The following is a 23,959-nucleotide window of genomic DNA, read 5'->3' as shown; positions in this document are numbered from 1 at the left end:
CTTGGTAAATAGGAATTATTCTTTCATTTGAGACTGTCGTTGCCTTCCCCCATGCCTACATTGCCCTAGTTCTAGGTAGCAAGACAGCATTAGGTTTTTTTTGTTTTTTTTTTTAGTTCTTTATTTTTTATTTTTTACTTTACAATATTGTATTGGTTTTGCCATACATCAACATGAATCCACCAAGGGTGTACACGTGTTCCCAATCATGAATCCCCCCTCCCGCCCCCCTCCCATACCCCCCAGCTTTATTTTTTCATGAGCAGGAGAACACCTTGTCGCCTGTTTTCAGGCAGTAATTCTAGCTTTGGTCCTAATATCATCTAGTACTCTTAACTTCTCATCAGCAGCTGCTACAGCCTGAATCTGGACTCATGAATTCAGTCTGGCTTACTGTTTTCTATTCTATTTCTCATTTGTCCAAGAGTTTATCTTGATTAGCCTCATTGACAGATATAATGCCTAATATTATATTTTACCTATTACTGCTGTGATGTGGTAAAAATGTGAATTGTGCTCCATTTTGTGTGTGCTTGTAAATTTGTTATTAGATTGGAAATTATAAATATAATCCTACTGGTATGATGTATTTTATTCCTCCAGATAAATTAGTAGGGAAAAAATTTAGGCAAGTAACCAAGAATTCTTGGTAACAATGAGATGATCTGGGATGGAAAAAAGGAAAGCTTATTTGCCACTTACAGTTCTGCATGCAGGAGTCAGGCAACCTTGGAATGATATTTGTGTCCCTCTAGTTATCTGTCAAATGGGATTTGTTATAGATATATAAAATGAATAAATTTTGAACAAACGTGACCTCCAAAATTCTGATCTAATAGGTATCACTTACAACATTGTGGAATTCCATGGAGTAATACCATATTTTATAAGAAAAACAACCTTCCTTGATAAGATAAGCTTGGTAATTCTGTTAAAATGAAGGAAAACAGATTTATTTACTGCTAGAATCCCAGAACCTTTAATGTACTCATGACGGGGAGTCTTCCTGAATGAGCCGTCCATGCAGCACTTTCCAAGGTCAAGACGAAACAAGCAGGTTTCATGTCGGAACCCGCATGGACAGGTTGGACTTGGAGCCTCCCTTCATTCGATTTTTAAGGAATGCTTTTTTTTTTTTTTGAGAGTTTGTGTTCTACAAAGCAAATGTTTAAAATTCAGTGTTTGATTTTTTAGTTAGAATGTACTTTCTAGAAGATAACATATTGGTATCAACTACAACTGATTGTCATCTTAATTTTGATGGAACTAACTGGGTCGAGGTATAAACTCAAGGAACAATAATAACAACAACAACAAAAATCTGCCGAGGTCTTCAGCCCACTATTTAACCTTATTAGCATCCTACTGTAACCACTTATAGAATTAAAGGTAAAATGAAATTTGAATGAGACCTACCACAAATTCAGAGTCAGGATCTTATTTTTGGAAAGAGAGAAATCAGCCAGTTAAGGAGAACAATTTCATGGGGCTATACTAATGGGCCCTCAAGTGCTAGCTTCTGTTCTTATGGATGACTACTCTAACCACTTAATTAGGTTAGATGAAGCCAGGACTTCTGTTTCTTAAAAGGGAGCAGATGTCATCTGCCTGTTTTTTCCCAACATGATGATAAGTAACCTGGACTACAAAGAGTTTTCAAATAGCACTGGTCAGCAATTTCAGTAATTATAGGATTTGGGGGATGATTTTTAAAATGAAAGTGTACTAGATCTAAAATATATGTATTAGTAGATATATTTTTAGTCATTGAGTCAGGCATATGTCATAAAAAGCAATATTTAGATATAGTTTGTATATTTATATCTAAATCCTTATATACCTATAGTAAGCTTAATTTGCTCTATTATTTGAATTAATATTTTTATACATTTTGTATCTTTCTTATAAGCTTCTATCTGGCTAATCTTTTGAGTTCTTATATTGTACTTTCTTGAAATTTGAAATCATTTCTGAGAAACCCTTGGTAAATATCCTCATTGTTTGCAATGAAGTGAGATGTGAGAACAGAGAGAGATTGCAACACAAGCTGAGACTGAGTTCTTAATTCCTTTTTTAGAGCTACTTCCCCTCTGGCAATTCCTCAGACAAGAGAAAAGAAAAAGTGAGGTCATAATTTTGGAATTTTAGAATCATTTTAAGGGACCCCAGAGGTCATTGACTTAATATTGCTGCTTTCTGATGGTAATCTGTAATAATCATTTAACAGATGCTTGTAGCCTGTATCATTATTTCTGATGACTTTTAAATATAGCAAGCAGTATCCGAATTAATTAACTTCCATAATATTTATTTTCTTACCTTTGCCTCACTTATCCCCAGGCATCATAAGAACATAAAATAAAAAACTTCTATAGTTGAATAAAGTTATTTATTTCATTCTTAGTTGCTTAACATGCTCTGCCTACCCTCACCTCCCTTGTCTCCAAAAAAAAAAAAAAAATGGATTTGAGTTGGCTTAGGGAAGAATGGCTCCCTAGCAAAAGCAGAACTAAGTTGAGGCATCAAATGCCCTCATGATCTGACTCTAACTTAGCCCTCCAGTTGCAGCTCTTATGACTCTGTCTCAAAGTTTATATTCTATCAGCACTTAATCTCATGCAGCTGACTCATGGTTGAGTCTGATTTCTCCATCTGCAGGAATGGTCTCTCTTCCTACGCATGGCCAGCTTGTCTCTTAGCCTGGTGAACTTCCACTTGTTCTCTAAAGCTCCCTAAGCAAGACTAGGGACTTCCCAGATGGTCCAGTGGTTACGACTCCATGCTTCCACTACAGAGGGCATGGGTTCAACCCCAGGTAGGGGAGCTAAGATCCTACATGCCATGTGGCCAGAAAATAAGTGTGCAATAAAAATAAAACTGCCTAAGTGAGGCCTTGCTGAAACTCTTGGGTTGATAAGTGCCCTTTTCTGGACTCTCATAATATCTCATGCAGAGGCCTACCTTGGCAAATTCTGTAATGTATTATGTTTATGTTTTGTTCCTTCTTGTTTGAAAAGAACAGATACATCTGTGTGTATAGCACAGTAGGTGCATTGCACAATAAAAGATTTTGGAGTTAGGTAGGTAAACTCCAGTAAAATGCAGATTAAAAAACAAAGCTTTTTAAACAATGAAGAAGGTTCAAAAGATTGGAGATAGAAATTTCTGAAGACTTTAGTGGAGGATAATTGCTCTCTTGTATCACTGAGGTATTGATGTGTTCAATATAAATGAATTTACTGTATGTGCCCCAGTGGGTAAGTGACATGCTGAGTAGGATTTAGAAGCTGACTATATCCTGGCCCTGAAATTGGCTCTATTCTTACACCAAACTGCATTGCCTTCATAGTTCTCTGCTGTATTCTACAACTCAAAATAGGTTCTTTTTCTTTGGATGTATTTTCAGAGTACATGGCACAGTACAACAACTCTGGCTTTCAGACTGGCTTGAAAAGTGGATTTGCTATTGCTGTTGTTGAGTCACTCATTCATGTTTGACCGTTTGTGATCCCTGGACTGCAGCATGCCAGGCTTCACTGTCTTTCACTATCTCCCTGAGTGCACTCAAATTCATGTCCATTGAGTCAATGATGCCATCCAACAATCTCGTGCTCTGTTGCCCCCTTCCCCTCTTGTCCTCAGTATTTTCCAGCATCTGGATCTTTTCCAGTGAGTTGGCTCTTCACATCAGGTGGCTAAATTATTGGAGCTTCAGCTTCAACATCAGTCCTTCCAATGAATATTTAGGGTTGATTTCCTTTAGAATGGATTGGTTGGATCTCCTTGCAGTCCAAGGGACTCTCAAGAGTCTTCTCCAGCACCACAGTTCAAAAGCATCAATTCTTCAGCACTCAGCCTTCTTTATGGTCCAATTCTCACATCCATATGTGACTAGTGGAAAAACCATGGCTTTGACTATTTGGACCTTTGTTGGCAAAGTGATGTCTCTGCTTTTTAATATGCCGTCTAGGTTGGTCATAGTTTTTCTTCCAAGGATTTGCTATAGGATAAGTTAAATTCTGAATATGGTGGTAGAAAAGGACCCAAGAGATTTATCAAATTTACCATTTGCTGTGAGTTGACCTTGGGATTATATGAGATTTTAGGCTCTCTGCTCTCAGTCCCTGAAGACAGTGACTGAGTTTTATTAGCATTAGCTGTTAGGCTGTTTAGAATAGTTTAGGATGTTCTCAGCAGCACAAAGTCCATGCTTAATAAATGTTCAATGCCTGATATGCATATCCAACAATTTTTGCATCAAAGAATAATTTGTTAATTATTATTACAGTGATCTCTATATTTGTTTTCTGACTCAGAATCCCCAGTGTTTCCCATAAATATAGATATGAGATGTTTTGCTGCTGATAGTATTTTGTTCAAAGATAAAAGATATGTTGACCTAAATTAACTACAGAAAGCCAAGAACATCAGTTGGAGCTTTAAAAAATTATCTTGCTTCCCTTACAGACACTTTGATCTTAAAGTATCATGCTGTCTGTAATCTCCTTACTTCTTAATCCCACTGACTGGAAATATCAATATTCTAGCAGGCTCAAGTGGGATGTTTCTGTGGAGGTGAAAGGGGGTCAGGGGAAGGGGAGGAAAAAGGCAGGAACAGGAACCAGATCTGTCAAAACTTTCAGATACGAATTCTTACTTGACTTTTCTCCTTGGATGTCTAATTGTTGTTTGAAACTTACCATATCTAAAAATGAAATTTTTCATTTTTCCCCACTTCAATGACTTCTGATCCTGCCATTTTCCACCATCTCATCAGCACGAGTTTCATCTTCCTCTCTGACCTCCAATCTTTACTGTTTCTTTACTGCGATCTTCTCTCAAATCCATCTCTAAACCATCTGCAACTTCAATAGCTTTTGCCTTCAATTTAAATGAGAATCTGACATTTCCTTGTTCCTCTACAGCCACCATTTTAATCTAAGCATCCCAAATCCCTCACCTGGACCTCACACTAGCTGACCAACAGATTTGCTTGTTTTTACCTTTCTCCTGTGTCGCCTATTTTTAACGGCATCTCAATAATCCTTTTCAGGTTTAAGTCAAGTTATGTCTTGTCTCTGCTCAGAAGCCTCCAAGAGCTTCCTGTCTCTTCCAGGGTAAAATTCAAAGTCTGTCCCATAGGAGACCAGCCATTGGAGGATCTCATTTTCTGTGCTGTCTCTCTGGTCTTCTTCAAGCACATCACACCCCCTCCTTTCTCAGTGCTTTTGCCTTGGCCTCCTTCTGCTACAATGCTGTTCTCCAGGTGTCCTCCATCCCACTCCCTAATCTCTATCCTGTCCAGGTGTTATTGCATTATTGAGGCTTTTTTTTTTTTAACCTGTCTACCTAAAATAATGACCCCCTCACATCCGTCATTCTGTGACTCTCTCCATTACACTGCTTTTTCATTCCCTTTATTATCTGTCATACAACATATTTACTTGCTTTATTTTTTTTACCTTCTGCTTCTCTTCATTAGAGCATAAATTCCATTTGGCAATAATTTCTTTTCCTCCGTGCTTTGTCCTCACAATCCGAGCATTGGACATAGCGAACACCAAGGAAACATTCATTGACAAAATGAATTTGCTTGAAAAAGATTAACAAAGAATGTCCTTGTCCATTGACTCATTTGCCCCTCACAAGGAACCCATGATAATAATGGGTCAGGAATTCTTACTTCTGTGGTGGAAAATTAAAAAAAAAGACTTCATGAGTGTCTTTAGAATTCTTGACAAAGACCCACAAAAATCTAGAAAAACAATAGAGAGCACTCCCAAGTCTATGACATAGGGTGTTTCACAAAACTGGAATGCAACAATATGTCAATAGGGTCTCAATAGAGGCTGGGGATGGGAGCACTGTCAAGGTGATTCTGGCTTCTTCCCTAGGAAGGCATAAGAATACACGAGACTCAGTCTCCCCTTCCGCTATTGCCTCTTCTCTTCTTTCTACATTGTTTTCTCCCTGCACATTAGCTTTTTCTGTTTCTTTGTCCATATGACAGAATGACACTTTCCATAGCTTACCTTTTATCAACCCTGTTGGGGGAGAAAATCTGATGAATAAGGGGTAATTTGCTGTGGGTAAGGAGTATGCAGATGAGACGGACATTGCTTCTCAGAAAAATGGGAATCATTTCAAATTGGTCCTATGTCCCCCAAAATGTTTGTTTAGAAATGGAAAAAGCATATCCCCAAAGTAACACATTGAAGGAGGGTAGAGGCTGAACTTGAAGTGGGGTCTTCTCTTCCTAATCTCATGCTTTTCACACTTCTCCATATGAGAGAAGTCACTTCTTTTTAGTGAGTTACCTGTGAAACTTCTATATGCCTTCAAAGACCATTAGCAAGATTGGCTGGTTAAAAAGACAAAATTAAAATGGCCTAATTTAACATTTAAATTTAAATTAAAATTTAAGGAGGAGAAAAAAAATAGCGTATAGGAAGGGGAACTTTGATATTCTGAGACCCCAACCCCAATTACCGTGCTGCTGGAAAGATGACTGCAGCAGTCAGACCGTTTGCTTAGGCAGCTCTTCATATCCAGGGTGCTGGAGAGTGTGGGGGTAGAGAAGTACTTGCTTCTTTTGTGTTTCCAGAGAGTGCCCAGTGAAGCATCAAGGGCATTGGTCTGGCATAATTCCAGCACTGGTGAGCATAATCCTGCTCTGTAAAATATTTATTTTATCAAATTTATTTCAACTTCATTCCTTTCTGAGAAAGCAATGGAGGCAGCTCAGTGCTACTATTGCTTTATAAAAAATGTCATTTACTTTCCTTTCTGCCCAGAGTTAATTTAGCCCCATTGTATCCTTGCCCCAAGTTCATGGGAATGTGACTTCACTAGGGAAGAATCCACATAAAGACTGTACATTATACTTTAATGTCAGAAAGGTGGATGAGTTGACATCTTAGAATGGAGAGTGTATCACCCTTTTACTAAGAGATGTAATAGCAGAAACAGTCTTGACTGTGGAAACTGCCATAATAACTGCTCTGCTCATTTTTTATTGATGATGGATAAAAATTCTCATAATACTGAAGCACAGGAACTTGCTGGAATATAGCTTCAGGCTGCCCCTAGGGCAGACTTTAGTTATGCATCCCTACTTTCACTATTTGTAATGATAATGATGATAATAATATTAACAATAATAATAATAAATATAAGTACTTTCTGAATTACAATAGGAATTAGAAGTTTCAGCTAATTTCACCTTGACCTACTCTGCTGTATCTTCTTTTTAAAGATGTAATGCAAGAAACACCATTATAATCCTCACCATTGTTCTGGTTGCTAATAGACCTGTGCTAGCAATTTGGAACAGAAAGTGAAATCTGCCCACTGTGGGTTTTGCTAGTTTTGCAACTCTTATTGTAGCCTTTTTAAAAATTATTAATTTATAAAGTGCCCTGAGCCTTACGGAATATAAGCAACTGAGCAGGCTGAGGGAATAAAGTTACATAAATCACTATTAAGTTAGTAGCATAAACCAGTGACCTTACGATGGCTCAATACAGTAGTTTTGGAGAACAGGCACAACCAGAAAGTTTCAAAAATCTAAAAAAGAAGTATATTTTAAAATATGTAGATTTGTATCATAATATATAAAAGGGTAAAAATGAGGATTAATGGAGAACCCAAAGAATCAACAAAAACCAATAAGATCAGGATAATGTTTAAAATTCTTATATAATTTGATATTTTGAGGACTTCAGAAGTGTTATGAGTGATCAAATTGTAATCAGGATAACAAGGACAAATCACAAGTGATAATCATGCTTTCCTTGAATTGGGCTTGCAGCCCACCCAGACTTATGAAACTCATCACTGCATGTATTTGTTTGGTTGTTTTTTATTGGAATATAATTGCTTAAAAATATTGTGTTCATTTCTGCTGTACAACAGTATAAATCAGCTATTCGTATACATATGTCCCCTCCACCTTGGCCTGCCACCTTCCCCGACCCCACCATGCTGGGTCGTGACAGAGCTCCAAGCTGAGCTTTCTGTGCTTCACAGCAGCTTCCCACTAGCTATTTTACACGTGGTAGTGTATATATGTCAATCCTGATCTCCCCGTTCATCCTACCCTCTACTTCCTCCACGGTGTGTCACATGTTCATTCTCTATGTCTGTGTCTCTATTCCAGCCTTGGAAATGGGTTCATTGGTGCCATTTTTCTAGATTCTACACGTATGCATTAATAGACAATATTTATTTTTCTCTTTCTGACTTACTTCACTCTGTATGACAGACTCTAGGTCCATCTGCATGTCTACAAGTGACCCAATTTTTTTTCCTTTTTATGGCCGATTAATATTCCATTATCTTTATGTACCCTATATTCTTTATCCATTCATCTGTTGATACACATTTAGATTGTTTCCATGTCCTGGCTGCTGTAAATAGTGCTGCAATGAACATTGGGGTACATATCTCCTTTTGAATTACAGTTTTCCCAGGTGTGGGATTGATGGGCCATATGGTAGTTCTATGTGTAGTTTTTTTTTTTTTACACAATTTTTATTGTTTTATTATTATTTTTTTTATTAAATTTATTTATTTTTTATTTTACTTTACAATTCTGTATTGGTTTTGCCATACATTGACATGAATCCACCACGGGTGTACATGCGTTCCCAAACATGAACCCCCCTCCCACCCCCCTCCCCACAATATCTCTCTGGGTCATCCCCGCGTACCAGCCCCAAGCGTGCCATATCCTGCATCAGACATAGACTGGCAATTCGATTCTTACATGATATTATACATGTTTCAATACCATTCTCCCAAGTCATCTCACCCTCTCCCTCTCCCACTGAGTCCAAAAGTCCGTTATACACATCTGTGTCTTTTTTGCTGTCCTGCATACAGGGTCATCATTGCCATCTTTCTAAATTCCATATATATGTGTTAGTATACTGTATTGGTGTTTTTCTTTCTGGCTTACTTCACTCTGTATAATTGGCTCCAGTTTCATCCATCTCATCAGAACTGATTCAAATGTATTCTTTTTAACGGCTGAGTAATACTCCATTGTGTATATGTACCACAGCTTTCTTATCCATTCATCTGCTGATGGACATTAGGTTGCTTCCATGTCCTGGCTATTATAAACAGTGCTGCGATGAACATTGGGGTACATGTGTCTCTTTCAATTCTGGTTTCCTCAGTGTGTATGCCCAGCAGTGGGACAAACAACTAATCTCAAAAATATACAAGCAACTCCTGTAGCTCAATTCCAGAAAAATAAATGACCCAATCAAAAAATGGGCCAAAGAACTAAATAGACATTTCTCCAAAGAAGACATACGGATGGCTAACAAACACATGAAAAGATGCTCAACATCACTCATTATTAGAGAAATGCAAATCAAAACCACAATGAGGTACCACTTCACACCAGTCAGAATATCTGTGACCCAAAAATCTGCAAGCAATAAATGCTGGAGAGGGTGTGGAGAGAAGGGAACCCTCCTACACTGTTGGTGGGAATGCAAACTAGTACAGCCACTATGGAGAACAGTGTGGAGATTCCTTTAAAAATTGCAAATAGAGCTGCCTTATGACCCAGCAATCCCACTGCTGGGCATACACACTGAGGAAACCAGAATTGAAAGAGACATATGTGTAGTTTTTAAGGAACTTCCATACTGCTCTGTGGAGGCTATATCAATTTACATTCCTACCAACAGTGTACGAAGGTTTGCTTTCTCCACACCCTCTCCACCATTTATTATTTGTAGTTTTTTTTTTTGGATGATGGCCATTCTGACTGGTGTGAGGTGATACCTCATTGTAGTTTCCCTGTCCAGAACACTGTGTATAGTATAACCTGACAAAGTTAGACCAGCAACAGTAGTACTTCTGAGTAGTGGGTTCATTTAGTATTTAATGGTCTCTGGGAACTATCTAATTGACCACATTTCCCTTTTCATACTGGTAATAAGAGAGAAAAATTCTCATTTATAGCCTTCCCAAAGCAGCATATAGATCCATATAGTAAGTGTCTTGTCATTTCTGAATTCACTTTATATTCCTGGGGGCAGGAGGAAAAAGGGATGACAGAGGATGAGATGGTTGGATAGCATCACCGACTCGATGGACCTGAGTCTGAGTGAACTCTGGGAGTTGGTGATGGACAGGGAGGCCTGGCGTGCTGAGATTCATGGGGTTGCAAAGAGTCAGACATGACTGAGCGAATGAACTGAACTGAACTGAACATGTTTTTGTTATGTTTAGTTAGCTTTATACATCTGGTTAACTGCCTTACTTAAATCCTTTCTGGAATGAATGTCGGAGTTAGGAAGGAAGAGAAAAGGGGAGAAGTTTGAAAATTTTAGACTTCAACATAAATATAATTTTCTATTACAAATTGTAAAATCTATTTTTCCTGTATTTACAGAAGAGGTAACAAAATTCGCCTTAAGGGATTCATATCCTTAATGCTAAATACCTTTGATAGTAAATATCAGTTTTAGCTTGTATCACGTTCAAGGATGTAACCGTATTAATCCACATTGAATATTACTCTGGGGTTTAATACAGTGGCATAGTTTCTTAATAGGTTTCTTGCCTCTGTTCCAATTTATTCCTCTATAAAATATCAGTAATTGCATGTACCTTGAAGGCTTGTGAAAATTAAAGATAAGCTCTATGAGAAACAAATCTTAACTTTCTTGCCCCTAAATGTTCTAATCTGTGAAATTGGTATATAATAGTACCTACGTCACAAGTAGGTTTGTGAAGATTAAATAAGAAGGCATAGTTAACAAACTTAGGAAAATTCCCAGTACAGTATAACTGATATTATTGTTATTATTTCTCATATTTTTATTTTACAAAAATTTTATAAATACCCCAAATTAATTTCTCCAACTTAAAAGTTGGAAATAGAGGTTTACTGAAATAATCCATAGTAGTCTTCTTAAATGGTATTAAAATGGCCAGGTTTTAAAAGTTATTTAGTTTACCAATGCCTCCTTGGACTTCTCTGTTTACATTGATCTTAAATAACACAAGCTCAGTTACTGTGGAATTGTAGTTGTCCGCTGGGTGATTTTGACCCCACCCCACCCTCTCCCTGCATTGGAGAAGGAAATGGCAACCCACTCCAGTGTTCTTGCCTAGAGAATCCCAGGGACAGGGGAGCCTGGTGGGCTGCCGTCTATGCGGTCGCACAGAGTTGGACACGACTGAAGCGACTTAGCAGCAGGAGCAGCACCCTCTCCCTAATGCTATATAACTTTGATCGTAAATATCAACTTTAATTTGTACCTTGTTCAGGGTACATTTGTCAATGGCTGGAGTCATTTTTGATTGTCGTAGCTGGAGAGGGTATGCTCATGGTATCTAGTGAGTAGAGACCAGAGAGGCAGCTGAACATCCCAGATTACACAGAATTGGCCTGACACCAAAAAGTGATCTAGCCCTGACTGTCGACAGTGCCATGGTTGAAAAATCCTGGTGTAGAAATTTTTTTTTTTCTGGGCCAAAAGGTGAGTAACAGAAGAAACTGTTAGAAAACTGGTGGAAATCAAAATCTTTCTCATTCAGTTACTGCTTTTTCTGCGTTTCCGCCCAGATTTTAGTTTTCAGTTTAGTTTAATCCCAAGCTTAACAAATATAGTAAGAAAATTAGGAAATGAAGCATGGTATAGTTTAAAAAATTCTGGCAATTGTCATTACCCACTTGCCTCTAACTATACAAACAGTTCTATCTTCAAAAAGTCACTTAGACCCAAATGAAGAATCTCAGAAAGAGCTGTCAGAGTCTCCCTCTAGCATACATCCCAGACGAACTCTAATGCATCTGAGTCCATGGGGCTATGCAGAAGAATATTTTGGTAATGGTGAAAAGTTTCTAAAGGCCCATAAAAGGAAATGAATAGAGAAATAAATGTAAAAATAAGTGAACTAGATATGTTTCAAAGTGGATAGAGGTCAAACATGATCTCAGTGAAAAAAGCAAGTTATCGAACAGCTTGTTACAGTACCACCATTTCTATCAGAATCTTTTTTGGTGGTGAGGGAGGGGGGCCATGGAACTTTCCTGACCAAGTATAGAATCCACGCCTCCTGCATCAGAAGTGCAGAGTCTTAGCCACTAGACCACCAGGGAAGTCTAAGAGTCTTAAAAGAAAAAACAAAACAAAAGAACAAATATCAGCAGCTAGGATTGTGTTCGGTTGTGTTTGCAGAAATTTAGTGGCAGTGGCTTAACCAAATCAAGGTTTACGATTTTTTCTTGTAAGAGTTCAACTGAAGGAGATTCAGATGAAGGTAGCTCCAAGAAGCCATCAGTTGGGTCCCACAAAGTGAAGGGATGGGATGCTTATACAATTAATCAGGTCTGGTGGTCCAGAAAGGGGACAGGGTATATGATGATCACTTGTAAATATGTTTAGTTAGCCCGTTTCTGATGGAGAGCTTGACAATAGTTTTCTGGGGTCCTCAAACCTGCAACCAGAATTCCTTCCCTAAAGCTCATTCTGTCTTTCTTTTGTCTTCAAGATGGTGAGAGCTCCCATGCCACACAGTGCATTCGTGCATCACGTCCACAGAGAGGGAGGGTAGAAGGTGACTCTGAATCTGAATCTGAATATATGCACTCTTACCAAGAAAATGATAGTTTTTTTCCAGAAGCTTCATCTTCTGAAATTCTGTTTCCACCTCCTTGACCAAAACTAGGTCACATCCTCTCCTCTGCTCCCCTCCCCTCCCCTCTTTAGCTGCACAAGAGCCAGGAGGGGATGTTGAATGGCCTTCTTGGACACTGCTTCCTGGGCAAGACCAGGGTCCTGATAGAATGGAAGAGGGGAATGACAGTGATTAGGTGGACAAACAGAATCATCTTCCTCAAGTATTACAAAATGTTTAAAGATGGGTAGTGAAGATATAAAAACATGGGCTGGGAGAATATATCCCAAATTTATGAGAGCGTGTGCCTCTAGAGAGGGAGAGAGAATCCCACTGAGTAGGCACACAAAGCAGATTTTCCCTTCATTCCTATTTTATTTATGTGTTTAATATGAAAGATTTCTGAAGCAGATATGATAGAATATTAAATTTTAAAAATCTGCATCTTCAATATATGAAATGTATACTCTGTTCTATTATGTAAGTTTTCTAAGTTAAGGAAAAATCTCATAACTTTTGTGAACCTGCAAATTACTTGGGGTGATGGTATGTATTCTTTTGTCTCAAGAGAAAGACAGACATGAGTGAATCTACCCAGATAATGAGACAAGTGAGGTCTGGGATGAAAAGTGGAGGGAACAGCATCCTCACTGGCCACAGAGCTGGACAGTCCTTGGAAGCACCAACCCCCAAAACCCATATAGCATACGGCTTCCCCCAGGTGGATACTCTGAAACAATTAACTAGGATTTAAGCAGAACCGTGGGGAAAAAGTTTTTAAGTATTCATGATTCATCTCGTTCTCAGTGAAAGTCAGCATAAAAGCTTGCACGTACAATGTTTCCAAATAGCTGACTGTCCTAACATTTTCTTTCATATGAGGTAGGTCACACGGGATACTCATACAAGAGGTGCTTTTATGAAAGGCACTTTATCCACCCCACCACCACCAAAAAAAAAAAAAAAAAGTGTAATGAATTATTTTCCAAAGCTGATGATTTTGGAGCACTCATTTTCATGAAAGTCAAAGTCACCCCCACTCAGTAATGAATTCCTTTTGGATGCAATTCAGACTTTCCAAGGTTACCAATTCATATTTTACAGAAAAAAATTATTACCAGTCTTCAAGAGATATGCATGAGAAGTTGAGGAACAAAAAGTTGAGGAAGCCAAAGTCCCAGGACGAGGTGACTGGGCATTTCCTGAGCACTTGAAGTGCTTATTTTCATGCCACGCAAGAAGCCAGTTTAGAATAGGTTTTAATTTATGTAAATGAAGAAGTCAGAGAAAGAATAAAAAGGAAGACTTAGTGATTTTCTTTCACTTTCACCTGCTGCAGACTCATGGCCCTGTGACCTATAATGTTTCTACAAAAGAGGAAGAGCTTGGAAGGGAGAAGGAGGGAAAGATTCTGTGTCAGGGAACATCAAAAGGCCCTCTGTAAAACAATCTCACATCTTCCCTGGCGCAGTGTCTTTTATTAATTTGTCTAAGGAAATATGGTAGGGGTTTCAGTATGGGAAGGAAGAAAAATGAGTTTTATCTTTTCTAACTCCATTAAATACAGAAAAGGAGACAATAAAAATAAAATACTATGGCATAATTAATCTCAGGACCACAGAAACAACAGCAGCAATTTTCTTTGAACAAATGTGGACAACACAAAATTCTCTTTGGAAAGAAGCAGGCAGATTATTCGGCTGTCTAAAAAGCTAATCTGGGTTTTTCCACAGCATCTTGGCTAAACAAACTTGTTGGCCAACCCAATACTTTAATATTCCTGAGGATCGGAGTTCTTGAGAGCAAATCAGTTTAGGGCCCAAAGAACAAAAGTGGTAGTTTTGTCCCATTCTGATGATGCTGACAGGTGTTCTTGTCATCTTATGGAAGAGGCTTGGACCCAATTCCAGGGACAGCAGGACAATTTTGCTGGTCAAAGCTAAGTTTGGAAAATTTCAGACCAATGGGAAAAGTGAATCTATTTAGATTGCGAAGTAGGTTTGTGTTCACGGCTGCTCACTGATGGATAGAATCATTTTGTAATGTGTTCCTGCCTGTGGAGCTGAACCTTTGGATTTGAGCTGTCATTCAGACCCAAAGATATGACCTTTGCTAGCCTTTTGGCCACGCTGAGTGCTCATTGCCTCAGTTGTTTAAGAAAACAAATGAAACAAACCTTGCATCCAGAATGGTTGTGAGGATTAAAATAATTTGTGTGAAAGCTTTGGGTAAACTCTGACATGTTGAGCAAAGAAGATTGTCTTTAGGGTGTCATAGATGCTATGCTATTAGCAGAAAATGAAACATGTTTAATTTTTTGTTCTGTTGTATGTATTTTGCTTTTGTGCAAAGCTCATTTGATCTTGAATGTGCCATTCATGAGAGTAAACCTAGGATGCCCCTTCCCTTCTTCCAGCTTTCATTTCTTCTCCTTCAAAGAGGTAAGGAGATCTAACATCTCTTCAAGCTCAAAGGCTCCAAAGGTATGTGACTCAAAGTACAAACACAGAGCAGAATCTATCTTGAGTAAAATCCTTGTGTGAGCCAGTCGGAAAGGAAATCAACAGCATGACATGAGTAAGAGAGCATTGTTAAGGCAGTTGAAGCTAAAACATAGAAACTGGTTGATATTTGCTTTGGCTTCTCCGTGAAATTAGAGAAATGAGGTCTGTGTCCTTTGGAAGATTTTGATTGAAAAGAAGATTTTTACTAAGTTTTAGAAAAGTCATGCGGCAAGGTTGAATTCTCTGATAGCTGCTCAGATAGTTCCTGAACATTCTCCCTTTAAGGGACTGGAGCTTTGATGAATGTGGCTGTCATCCCCAGAGGTGTCATGCACAGGATAACAAATGGCTCCGCACTGGGATGTTCAGTCTTCTATGGAAGAACACAGAACACACAGATTCGAGGGGAAGCTGATTTTGCTTGGTGCTGAGTTTACATCTGGGCTGGGAGGTGTGCAGTTTTCAAACATGAATTACCAGGATGCTGTAGATCACTGGCACTCAGGCTATGAGGAGGTGTATGTGTGCCGCAGATCCAGGGATGTCTGAGAGCTCAGTCAGGTCTGACTCAGCAACCTCTAGAGCAGAAGCAACAGCAGATCCAGAAATGCCAGCCGCAGCAGCTCAGGCTGCTAACTCTCAAGCCAAAATAAACCGGGCTGAATGAACTTTTTTGTCACATCTGATTCAGCAGCGTGCAACTTAATGGACTGCTTCCCCCGAGAGAAGTGGTGGACACCTGCTCTTAAATATGACTGACATTTTCCCCAGCTAGCGTTTTCTCTAAAGCTTTTGTGTCCTAGATTGCTGAAGTTTAATCTTAAACTTTTTGCAGAGTTAATGAAAAAGGTTGTAATCTGCAAGTATAGACCCTGTGTGTCTTCCTTTTCTGAGATTGTTTTTGCTGTGATGGAGATTGCTAGAATGTGATGTGCCCACGAAGTCTTCCTCTCAGCCCACTGAATCTGTAAAAATAAATGTCACTGCTCCCTCACATGTGACAAACAAGCATCTTTTGTCCTGGACATGTACTGAGAACACACTTCAGATGATTCTGAAGGTCCGAACAGCGCTTTCAAGTCTTCTGTGGTGCTTTCGCATGAGCAGTGTCCCACCACTTTGAGCCTGGAAATATGGCTGAGTTCAGACAAAACCTCTCCAGAACAGCAGCATCCTTTGAAAAGAAGAGAAAAGATTATCTCCAAAATCATTCCAGGTCCATGATGAGCTCTTGCCATGTTTGAGGGGTCCTACAGTGACTGTCCCACAGTGATTAAGAGCCATCACCTACAAAACATGTTTTCAAAAAATAAACAACTTTCATTTCTTTTAAATCGGCCCTCTCAGATCTCCTTTCTTCTTTTGCATCCCCTCTTATATTTCCAAGTATATGTTGGGAGCTTGGCTGGAAACTTAGGTCCTACACAAAACCCAGAGAGAACTAAAATGAACCCTTCATAGGCCTGAAGACAGGTGGTAGGGCATGAAGTTTTGGCAAGGTATAGTACCATTTGTGTGTGTGTGTGTGTGTGTGTGTGTGTAAAAGCCATAGATATAAATTTCCTCAAAAGCAAGGATGGTGACTTATTCATTTGTGTATCCCTTGCATAGCTGGCAGTGGCTTGTATGTGCTAGGCTTTAAAGGAGATTTGTTGAGGCCATTGATCAGTCATAGGGCAAAATATTCTACAGATACCGTAAGAGTCAACATGGAGCACAGACAGATGAAGAAAGCAAGGTCCCAATTCCAGAGTTTCCACAGGGTTAGGTTCCAGGCTTCAAATTCCCCCAAACCCTAAAACAGGTACTCTTCATTTCTCCACATGAGGTTTTGTATTCTTTCATAGAGGTAATTCTGACAAGATTGAGAGCTGAAGTTGTTCATCATAAAAATATAAATTAACCCACAGTTTTTACAACTCTTTGGTATTTTTTTATCTTTAAAGATTTAATTAGTATATTATCCCATTTATATGAACTCATCTAGCTAGCTAGCTAGCTAGCTAATTGTCATCTATGTCTATCCATCTATCATTTTTCTATCTGAAATAAAATATTCATGAAAGAATGATTATTATTTTTAATGATTAATGATGAACATTGCAGTAAAGTGGGATCCCATGTGTTTGCTGCTCTCTTACATTTCTATATGTTTGAAATCATTGCCCTGAACATGTATGGCTTGTAGAATCAGAGAAAAGCAGCAAAATTATATTCATTATGCAGAAAAAAGAAATAGGATTCAGCGAATATGTGAATGAGGCGAGTCAAAGATGACAACTAAGACTGAGCCAAAATAACTGGAAGGTTGGTGGTTTTGTTAACAAGCATTGTGGCTTCAAGAAAAGGGTTGATTTCCCTGATGGGTCAGTGGGTTAAGAATCTGCCTGCAGTGCAGGAGACACGGGTTCTACCCCTGGATTGGGAAGCTACCCTGGAGGAGGAAATGGCAACCCACTCTAGTATTCTTACCTGAAAATGGACAGAGGAGACTGGCAGGCAGCAGCCCAAGGGGTTACAAAGAGTCAGAATCAACTGAGCATGCATACATACATACATACATTGGGAGAGGACATGTTTCGAATCCAGCTGTGGACATGGTGGGCTGGGAGCACCAGGAGATCATTGCCATGGAAACATGAAGAAGATGCTTGGGAAGCAACTGGTGCTGTGGACCTAAGGGGTCACTGATGGGAGGAGGATTGCCAAGGGAGAGATCAGCCAGATGCACAAGCTGGCACTTGCACATTTAGAAAGTGAAGGAGTAGACAGACGCATGGAAAGAAGGAATCAGTAATGAAAAAAGATGAGAAATGGGAGGTGAGGATTCTCAGATCACCAGGAGAGTGGCCACAAAGAAAAAGAATTCCGGGAACCCAAGGCCCAGTGCTGAGGAGGAGGATGGCTGGAAAAGCCTGTGGTGTTTGGTGAGGAGGTCTCCTTTTTAATTAATTTCATTGGAGTATAGTTGGTTTACAATGTTGTGTTAGTTTCAGGAGTACAGTTGAGTGAATCAGTTATACGTATATCCAGCTTTTTAGATTCTATTCCTATATGTCATTAGAGAATATTGAATAGAGTTCCCTGTGTGAAACACAAATATCATATGATATTGCTTACATGTGGAATCTTAAAAAAATGGTGATTAGGTCTTTTTCTACATCATGCAGAAGAGTTTCTTGGCATTATATTATCAAAGAATAATTAACATTAGGAAAAGCTCAAAAATGATAAAGGAACAAAGCAGAGTGTATACATAAATATGTTTTATGTAAAAACACATTTTAATTTTATAAAAAACTATAGATGTAAATAAGCACAGAGAAATAATGTACTCACAAATAGTTTTTTAGCAGCTATTATGTGCCACCCACTGGGGACCCAGAGATGAACAAGATAGGTACTCTTGACCTTTAGGTTTTCACTATAGATAGGATAGACAATAAACAAATAAATTTATTAAGCAGAGATAGTTTCCCCTAGTGATAAAATCTAGCAATAAAATAAAGATTGAGGTGATAGAGATTATTCAGAAAGAGAAAACATTATGGTCTCTCTGAGGACCCTGCACTTAAGCTGGAATCCAAAAGAAAAGAAGGAGCCAGCTCTGGGGGAATGGAAGAAGGGGTGGGAGTTGGCCCAGGTAAAAGCACCAATAGAACAAAGACTCCCAGATAGAAAGAAGCTTGGTGAATTCTGTAAACAGGCAAACTTTTGGTGTGTTTGGAGCAGCGAAGTGGTTATAATAGAGTCTAAGACATGGCCCATGGCCTCAGACAGCTTACAGAGACATAAACAAGTCATTGCATGTATCATGATAACCACTGGGAAAGAGACAAGTGCAAAGTGCTGTAAGTACACAGTAAAGGCGAGTGGCTTGGTCCAGGAAGCAGGCAGATGTGGTCTTTGCGCTAAGCCTTCTGAAGATTTTGTGGGGGTTTCTACCAGAGCTGGAGATCATTGCTGGGTGAGATGTATTGTTAGAAGGGGGACATTTCATAATCAGCAGGAGAAAACATCACTAAGACAGTTTAAAGAGAAGCTGTAAAGGGTCATCATTACCATCTTTCTATATTCCGTATGTATGTGTCAGTATACTGTATTGGTGAAGACAGCAAAAGAGACACAAATGTATAAAATGGACTTTTGGACTCTGAGGGAGAGGGAGAGGGTGGGATGATTTGGGAGAATGGCTTTGAAACATGTATACTATCATGTAAGAAACGAAGTGCCAGTCTATATTCGATACAGGATACAGGATGCTTGGGGCTGGTGCATGGGGATGATCCAGAGAGATGATATGGGGTGGGAGGTGGGAGGGGGATTCAGGATTGGGAGCTTGTATACACCCGTGGTGGATTCATGTCAATGTATGGCAAAACCAATACAGTATTGTAAAGTAAAATAAAGTAAAAATAAAATTAAAAATAAAATAAAATAAAGAGAAGCTGTAAGATTACAGCTATCTGTAATATAAGAGAAACTGCCTCGTTCAGCCAGATCTGAGAAGAGGGGAAGGCTTCTGGGGACCACTGACCTGTCTCTTCTCCTGCAGATTCTTTTCCATGACCATGACTAGTGACAAAGCCCACAGCTCTACAACCACGTTGTCTTACCTGACATTTTCATCAGCACTGCTGCTTCAAAGGAAACCCTAGAAACCAGGGAACCCCAGACTGGAGGATGTCTCTGCTTCTAGAAGATGCCTGTGCTCACTTTCTTGGGTGCCCTTAGGATGCAGAATAATCTTTGCTGATGGGGTTGTTCATCCTCCCCTAAAAATCAACTCTGGGTGGGGAAATAGGCCACCCACAAGAGCTGAGGGGTGAGTAGACAAGGAATTAATAATGGAGTGGTGGCAATAGCATTGCTACAAAAGCACGCAAACACACAGCAACGTGAAAAGGCTCGCTCAGTTGTGTCCGACTCTTTGTGATGCCAGGGACTGTAGCCCTCCAGGCTCCTCTATCCATGGAATTCTCCAGGCAAGAATACTGGAGTGCGTTGCCATGTCTTCCTCCAGGGGATCTTCCCGACCCAGGGATTGAAACTGCAGCTCCTAATTTGGTAGGTGAATTCACCACCTCTGTATCACCTGAGAAGCCCCAGCAAAGTAAAGGATAACAGCAAATTTAGGAGATCATGAGTAGCATGGTGACAGCTGCATGTGTAAGAGCACGCGCGTGTGTGTGTGAGAGAGAGAGAGAGAGAGAAACAGTGATGGAAAACAAGATTGAAAAGTCAATTTTGGGCCAACTTGTGATAGGTCTTAAATGATTTCTTCAGACCTTATGCTTGATCTTGTTGAAAGCGAGCCATCATCAAAGTGTTAAATAGAAGAGACGTGGTAAATCGTGCCTTTTAGGATGGTTCTGAATGCAGTTTGGAATATCTTTATGGAGGATTAAAGCAGGAGGTTGAAGGACCATTTGAGAAATGACTGTGGTCAGTGAGGTAAGAAGTGATGAGACGCTAAATTAGGATGGTAGCAATTGAACTAGAGAGGCAGGTTATACACTGAAAGGAATGATAAGCAATAAAACGGAAAGAATTTGGAGATCACTTATGTAGGAAAGATAAGAAAGAAGAGCCAAGGGTCAAGGGTGTCTCCAGTTTTAGCATGGGTACCTGAGGGGCTAGTGGCTACACCATTAAGTGGAACACAGGGAGGGGGTATAATGCAATCTGAGTGTGGTACAATAAGCATTCTATGTATACTGAGTATATGATGCTTGTAGAATATCTGGGGTCGTGGGAGAAGATGCAAATCTAGGCATAGAGTTCAGGAAAGAGGTTGAAGTTAGAGACTGATAACCAGGTATTGATAGGAGTTAGTTGAAACCAAGAGAGCGGATGAAATAATTACAGCTTTTGACCCAGCTGTTAGCTGTCACTCAGGTCATATGGGAACTCTTGAATACTAGAAAGAACACTCTTTGCCAGAAGGTAGAAACAACCCCCAAGATCCCAGAACCACAACCATCCAAATTCTCCAGCCACTTACTTGGCAGAAACTGAACGACTGCCTCCACAGAGAAAACATATTTTGTCTCATAAATCCAATTTTCCTTGCTTGAAATATCTTAGTTTAGATACAAAGACTATATGATACCTGACATATGGTTGGTTTAGGGATTTTTGTTTTCCACAGTGATTTGATCAGATTTGCATACAATCCGTTTGATCACCTCACCACCAGCCATTGTAAATTTAGTTAATATTTAACCAAAATCTTAAGAAGTTTATCTAAACAAATTAGATAGGCTATGGATATGAACTTGGAAACAGATGCATAGATTCTTTCTGACGTTTTCTCTTTTAGGGTTCCTTTAGATCATTCTCTCTCTCCTGGGGACATCAGCTTGACTTTCTAATTCAATGTGAAATTCCTATATGGTTTGTCTTGCTTGTATGAATGTCAGGGAGTGCAAAAGTGTCAGACTGGCCCTTGTAAAGTGGTCTCTGTGTGTTCATCAAGACCCAATGAGTGATCTTGGTCAGTTGATTTTTCTGGCTTCTTTTAGATATATTCATTCTTTCATTTCCCAAGGTTTAACACTTCATAAAGCAAGCAGAATTTGACATGTCTGAAACCTTCGATTTATCTAATACATCTAAAATAATCCTTTGTTGGGTGAAAAAGATCAGTGTGCTTTCCCTTTAATTGCAAAATAATATTGGCAGCAGGCGCAGTTGGTGATATTTATTTTTCGTGAATAATAGCCATGAGCATTGGAAGCTTGTGCCATCATTTCATCCATGTACTAGCTACCAGTAAATTCATGGCTAACATTTATAAAGAGTTTGCTCATGGTTTTCTCCCTTATGTTTATGTAATAAAATATCTAAGTGATTGTTCCTTATTAGCATTTATGGATCTACTCCATTCTCTTTAAAACCTATATAGTAGTATGTAGTGTGAAAGTAAAAGGGTCACTCTCAGTCGTGTCCAACTCTTTGAACCCTACAGTCGCTAAGTATTTGGCATTTATGTTTATTTCTATATAGGTATCGCTGTATGTATATGTGTGCGCTCAGTCGTGTTCGACTCTTTGTGACCCCATGGATTGTAGCCCACCAGATTCCTCCGCCCGTAGAATTTTCCAGGCATGAATACTGCAGTGGGTTGCCGTTACCTTCTGCAGGTGATCTTCCCTACCCAGAGATGGAACTCATGTCTCCTGCATTGGCAGACAGATTCTGTACCACTAGTGCCACTTGGGAAGCCCGTTATGTAGTATATCTGTTCCCTAATTTAATAATAACCCTATTAATGGGCACTCAGCTACTGTTATAGAAAATCCTACTCTGAACAGGCTTGTGTATATATTTTTGCACACATTTATCTGCAAGATACATTCTTAGAAGTTGACTTTGCTGGTCAAATGATAAATGTATTTTAAATTCTGAATTCTGACTGATACTGCCAAATTGTCTTCCAAAGGAGTTGTGCCAATTTGCATCCTCACCAGCAATGAAAAAGATGCCTCTTCCCTCAATCCTTTCTGATAGAGCATTCGAAAAAAAATTTTTTTGGAATCTTCACCAAACTGCTCACTGAAAAATGGTATCTTATAATTTAGTTTGCATTTGAAAAATGGTATTTCACTGTGGTTTGATTTGCATTTTCTTTTTTTTTTAATTATATGTATATATTTTTTGGCTGTGCTGACTCTCCATTGCTACTCAGACTTCTCTCTAGTTGCAGGGAACGGGGCCTACTCTCTAGGTGCAGCGTGCGGGCTTCTGGTTGCAGTGACCTTTCTTGTTGCCAAGCACAGGCTCTAGTGCGCGAGCTTCACTAGTTGTGGCGTGTGGGCTCAGTAGTAGCAGCTCGCAGGTTCTAGAGCGCAGACGCAATACTGGTGGTACATGGGCTTTGTTGCTCCATGGCCTGTGGGGTCTTCTTGGACCAGGGATCCAACTTGCATCCCCTGCATTGGCAGGCAGATTCTTTACCCCCGCGCCACCAGGGAAGCCTGATTTGCATTTTCTTAATCATATCTTTTGCCGTGAACCATATACTTAACATCTTTTGTTCATTTTTCCATTGGTGTTCTTTTTCTTTTGCTTATTTGTGAGAGCTGTTTGCTCATTAAGAAAACTAATGCTTTGTTACATGTGTTGCAAAAATATTTACCCAGGTTTTGTTCAATCTTTAAACTCACTTATGGTATATTTATGATATAAAATGTTTAGTTTTACAAGTTGAAATATATGTATCACCTATGGTTACTTAGTTTTATATCTTGCTTTGAAAACATCCTCACCATTACAATTGTACAAACATAGTTCTCTGTTTTTTATTTTTAATGTTTAATTCTTTGATCCATCTGGACATGTTTTAGATATAAGGATTAGATATAAGGATAGATATGAGGTAGGAATCCAATTTAATATTGCTAAGTCACTTCAGTCATGTCCGACTCTGTGCAACCCCAGAGGGCAGCCCACCAGGCTCCCCCATCCCTGGGATTCAACAGGCAAGAACATTGGAGTGGGTTGCCATTTCCTTCTCCAATGCATGAAAGCGAAAGGTGAAAGTGAAGTTGCTCAGTCATGTCTGACTTAGCGACCCCATGGACTGCAGCCTACCAGGCTCCTCTATCCATGGGATTTTCCAGGCAAGAGTACTGGAGTGGGTGCCATTGCCTTCTCTGAATTTAATATTATTCAAACCTTAAACCTCTTATAATAGTCTATCACTATTTATCTTTTATCAAAGTCCTTGTGTATTTAGGTTATTTCTTGAACTTGGTCTGTTTCATTTTGCTTCTTGACAGAATCAGATTGTCTTGCTTACTGTA

This window comes from Oryx dammah, unplaced genomic scaffold (genome assembly GCF_014754425.2).
Source record: "Oryx dammah isolate SB20612 unplaced genomic scaffold, SCBI_Odam_1.1 HiC_scaffold_6, whole genome shotgun sequence".
In the NCBI taxonomy this organism is placed as follows: Eukaryota; Metazoa; Chordata; class Mammalia; order Artiodactyla; family Bovidae; genus Oryx; species Oryx dammah.
The sequence above is the reverse complement of the archived record's forward strand: the minus strand, read 5'-3'. Positions refer to the sequence as shown.